We start from the raw sequence: 5,614 nt of genomic DNA on the forward strand, positions 1-5,614 counted from the left end.
GTAGAGTATTCATCCCAAATTTATTGATTCGACACAAGAGGAGCCAAAGAATATTCTCAAGTATTAGCAGTTGAGTTGTCAATTCAACCACACCTAGAAAACTTAATATCTGCAGTGAAGTATTTAGTAGCAAAGTAATATGGAAGTAACGGTAACAGTGGCAAAAGTAACAGTAGCAGTTTTGTAGTAATTGTAACAGTGGCAAAGGTAAAGTCAAAGAGAAATATGTGAAAATCTCATAGGCATTGGATCAGTGATGGATAATTATGTCAGATGCGATTCCTCATGCAATAGTTATAACATAGGGTGACACAGAACTAGCTCCAGGTCATCAATGTAATGTAGGCATGTATTCCGAATATAGTCATACGTGCTTATGGAAAAGAACTTGCATGACATCTTTTGTCCTATCCTACCGTGGCAGCGGGGTCCTATTGTAAACTAAGGGATATTAAGGCCTCCTTTTAATAGAGTACCGGACCAAAGCATTAACACTTAGTGAATACATGAACTCCTCAAACTACGGTCATCATCGGGAGTGGTCCCGATTATTGTCACTTCGGGGTTGCCGGATCATACCACATAGTAGGTGACTATAGACTTGCAAGATAGGATCAAGAACTCACATATATTCATGAAAACATAATAGGTTCAGATCTGAAATCATGGCAATCAGGCCCTAGTCATAGCAACATCAATCTAAGAACATAATGGATACTAGGGATCAAACCCTAACAAAACTAACTCGATTACATGGTAAATCTCATCCAACCCATCACCGTCCAGCAAGCCTACGATGAAATTACTCATGCACGGCAGTGAGCATCATGAAATTGGCGATGGAGGATGGTTGATGATGATGATGGCGACAGATTCCCCTCTCCGGAGCCCCGAACGAACTCCAGATCAGCCCTCTCGACAGAGATTAGGGCTTGGCGGCGGCTCCATATCGTAAAACGCGATGAATCCTTCTCTCTAATTTTTTCTCCCCGAACGTGAATATATAGAGTTGGAGTTAAGGTCGGTGGAGCACCAGGGGGCCCACGAGGCAGGGGGCGCGCCCGGGGGGTAGGACGCGCCCCCACCCTCATGGACAGGGTGTGGGCCCCCTGGCCTTGATTCTTTCGCTAGTATTTTTTATTAATTCCAAAAATATTCTCCGTGGAGGTTCAGGTCATTCCGAGAACTTTTATTTCTGCACAAAAATAACACCATGGCAATTCTGCTGAAAACAGCGTCAGTCCGGATTAGTTCCATTCATATCATGCAAGTTAGAGTACAAAACAAGGGCAAAACTGTTTGGAAAAGTAGATAGGAGGGAGACGTATCAACGCCCAGCCTCTGCCCTGCCACCTCCGGCCGCCGGCTCGCGCCCGCTGCTGGCTGTCGTGGCCCGTGTCGCCCCTTGTTGATGCATGACGCTGGCGCCGCTAGCTTCGGTCGCCGCCGGCGCCCTGTATTTTCGTTCATGCACACATATACATTCCCCTGTTGATGTCTTAAGCCACTGCCTAGTGGGCCCTACCATTTTTAATTAGACTCAAAACTAGTTAGTTGCTAATCCCCCTTTAGTTAGTCACTGACCAGTGGACCCCCCTCTTATATTAACCAAGTTATTTAACTTGCTAAATTAAGTCTATGCCATGCGGGCCCGTTTGACCCCGTTGACTGGTCAACATTGACCCAGTCAATGTTGACTGTACTGCTGACTCAGCCACCCTGGACCCCACTTGTCATCCTCTAGGGCTAGTTCCTAGTGCGTACAATATGTTTTTCTGTTATTTAATGATAAAGTAAATAGATAAAACAAAATCCATAAAATGCTTTAATCTTTGAATAATCGTAGAAAAATAATCATAGCTCAGATGAAAAAGTTTTCTACATGAAAGTTGCTCAGAAAAATCCAATGAATCCGAATATGCGGTCCGTTCATCTGTCACATGCCCCTAACATGCTGAACATGGAACAGTCCCCCTCCGGTCATCTGTCCGACACAAATCCGGAACCGAGAAAACTTTCCTGGTTGAATTACCCTTTCACCTTATTCGTGTAGCCATACGTTAGGTCACACCCAGCACAGCATATTGCCATGTTATGCTTTGTGATGCTATGTTTGCTTTATATTTATTGTTTCTTCCCCCTCTTCTCTTCGGTAGACCCCAAGACTGATGCTGCCCCTGTGATCGACTACGTCGATGACGACCCTTCTTCCCTTTCAGCGGAGCTTCTAGGCAAGCCCCCCCCTTTGATCATCCCGATATCGCCCATTCCATTCTCTCATGCTTGCATTAGATTTTGCTACTATAATTGTTTGCTCCTATTCTAATGCATAGCCTCCTTTTGTACCTGCTGTTGTACCTTACCTACTTATCCTAAACTGCTTAGTATAGTTTGGTTAGTGATCCATCAGTGACCCCCTCCTTGTCCTTGTTGCCCCTGCTTCATCATCAACGACTCGAGCAACATGATCAAAGACCAGGCCCCGGCACCGCACATCACTTTCCCTTTAGTTGCTTGACACTACTGGGTTACTATCGAGTGCCGAGGGTGATACTCATCAGCACTTCTGATGTTAACCTTGTAGGTTAGTTCATCGGTTATGGTCATCGAGGATGATTCCTCCTTCTCCACTCCTGATAACTACACTATCATGTAACCCCTCAAGTATGAACCTCGAGGGTGGTTCCTCCTACGTTCACCTTGATGATTACATCGAGTGGAATCCACCGAGGGTGATTCCTCGGGGTTTCCCCCTGGTGTTTGGACACACGGATACTTGGACTTTACAATTGTTACTTGGGAAGGCGGGTCGACCCTGAGGGGTCCCTGCGAGTGATGTGGAGACGGATTGACCTGGAGGGTACCCTAGAGTTGAATACGAGGTGTGGCCGAGCATTCTTATCCCTTGCCGCAAGTCCTCGAGACGGGGCGACGGGGTCACATATTTCATGAATCTCTCCTCGTGACCGCACTACCAACACACTAACGGTTTGTATATTTGATCCCAGGGGCCTCTAGCCTGATAGCACTAACCACCACGCTGGAATAAGTATGGGCACTCTGCATTGTATGTATCAACCGAAAGCTCACTTATGTCAGCGATGGAGCGGCATGCACTGGGTTGGCCTGCGTAAGCACCTGCCTTATTTAAAGGAGGTTGCCAGGTCTACTCACCGGCCGCCCTCGCAATGCGCAGGATTACAAAGGGCGATTGGCTCATGGCCCCTTCGCATTTAGGATGTAGACCGGCGTGCTGGCCTCTCTGCTGAGCCTAGGTAGGACTATGGTGTGTTTATCGACCGAGGCCGGTCATGACCTGATGGTGTGTCTGGCCGGAGTTGATCGAGCGTGTTGGGTAAGTTGGTGCACCCCTGCAGGGAAAAAACATCTATCGATAGCCTGTCCTTCGATAATGGACACTCGGAGTTGTAACCCGATCGATACAACTAGAACTGGATATTGAATGCTGAGGCATGTAATGGAAATGATGGCACCGGGATCGTTTCCTCGCAGGGAGTCGAGGAAGTGATCTCTGGGCGCTAATGTTACAACATGTTTGCTAAATATAAACTGCTATTCTATACTCTTCTGAATGCTGCAAGATGCTTGGAGCTGCTTGAAGATGGTAGTCTTCGATAGGCTAGGCTTTCCCCTTCTCTTCTGGCATTCTACAGTTCAGTCCACAGATACTACCCATTTCATTGATTCCGATGCATATGTAGTGTAGATCCTTGCTTGCGAGTAATTTAGATGAGTACTCATGGTTGCTTTTCTCCCTTTTCCACCTCTTTCCATTCTTCTCTAATGCTACAACCAGATGGTGGAGCCTAGGATCCAGACGCCACCACTGACGACTTCTACTACCCCGAGGGTGCCTACTACTATGTGACGGACGCTGATGACCGGGAGTAGTTAGGAGGCTCCCAGGCAGGAGCCCTTGCCTTTTCGATCGATGTTGCTTTTGTGCTAGCCTTCTTAAGGCAAACTTGTTTAACTCATGTCTGTACTCAGATAATGTTTCTTCCGCTGACTCATTTGTATTCGAGCTTATATATTCGAGCCCCCGAGGCCCGTGGCTTGTAATATAAAGCTTGTATTATTTTAATTTATGTCTAGAGTTGTGTTGTGATATCTTCACGTGAGTCCCCGATCTTGATCATACACATTTGCTTGTATGATTAGTGTACAATTGAATCGGGGGCGTCACAAACAATCATCATTATTTATTTTTAGAGCATTGCCCCAGTGAGGAAAGGATGATGGAGACTATGATTCCCCCACAAGTCAAGATGAGACTCCGGACAATGAGAGAAAAAATATAAAAAAAGAAAAAAAGAAAAAAAGAAAAAGAAAGAAAAGAAAGAAAAGAAAGAAAAAAAGAAAAAGAAAAAGAAAAAAAGAAATTAAAAAGAGAGAAGAGGCATGCTAGTTCCACACTTGTGCTTCAAAGTAGCACTATGTTTTTCATATGGAGACTCTCCTATGTTGTCACTTTCATATACTAATGGGATTTTTTTATTATAGGACTAGATGCATAACCACTTAGTTTCATATTGATCTTTCATACACTTATAGCTCTTAGTGCATGCGTTGCATAGCAATCCCTACTCCTCGCATTGATATCAATTGGTGGGCATCTCCATAGCCCGTTGGTTAGCCGCGTCGATGTGAGACTTTCTTACTTTTTTTGTCTTCTCTATATTTACTCCTATCATCATACTCTATTCCATCCATAGTGCTATATCCATGGCTTGCACTCATGTATTGCGTGATGGTTGAAAAAGCCGAAGCACGTTAAAAAATATGAACCAATTGCTCGGCTTGTCATCGGGGTTGTGCATGATAAATACTTTGTGCTAAGAAGACATAGCATGACAAGACTATATGATTTTGTAGGGATAGCTTTCTTTAGCATTGATATTTTGAAAGACATGATTGTTTGTTGGGATGCCTGAGTGTTGATGTCTTTATGTCAAATTATAGACTATTGCTTTGAATCACTTATGTCTTAATATTCATGCCATGATTAGATATATGATCAAGTTTACGCTAGGTAGCATTCCACATAAAAATATCTTTTTTATCATTTACCTACTCGAGGACGAGCATGAATTAAACTTGGGATGCTTATATGTCTCCTTCGTATCTGTAATTTTTGATTGTTTCATGCCAATATTATACAACATTCAGATACTTTTGGCAACATTTTATATGATTTATTGGACTAACCTATTGATCCAGTGCCTAGTGCTAGTTCCTATTTTTTGCATGTTTTTTGTATCGCAGAAAATCCATATCAAATGAAGTCCAAATGTAAGAAAATTGTACGAAGAATTATTTTGGAATATATGTAATTTTTGGAACTTGGAATCAACACAAAAGAGGCCCACACAGCCCACAAGACACCAGGGCGCGACCCAGGAGCCAGACGCATGGTGGTGGGTTTTGCTCACCTCGTACGTTGGTTGGAGCTCTACTTCGGGCACAAGGAAGCTTATATCCGAGAAAAAATCGTGTTAAAATCTCAGCGCAATCAGAGTTACGGATCTCCCAAAATATAGGAAACGGTTTTTGCCCGGATTAGGGAATGCGAAACAGAAGGGAACATAGAGGG

The sequence above is a fragment of the Triticum dicoccoides genome, chromosome 6B (assembly GCF_002162155.2).
Source record: "Triticum dicoccoides isolate Atlit2015 ecotype Zavitan chromosome 6B, WEW_v2.0, whole genome shotgun sequence".
NCBI classification, from domain to species: domain Eukaryota; kingdom Viridiplantae; phylum Streptophyta; class Magnoliopsida; order Poales; family Poaceae; genus Triticum; species Triticum dicoccoides.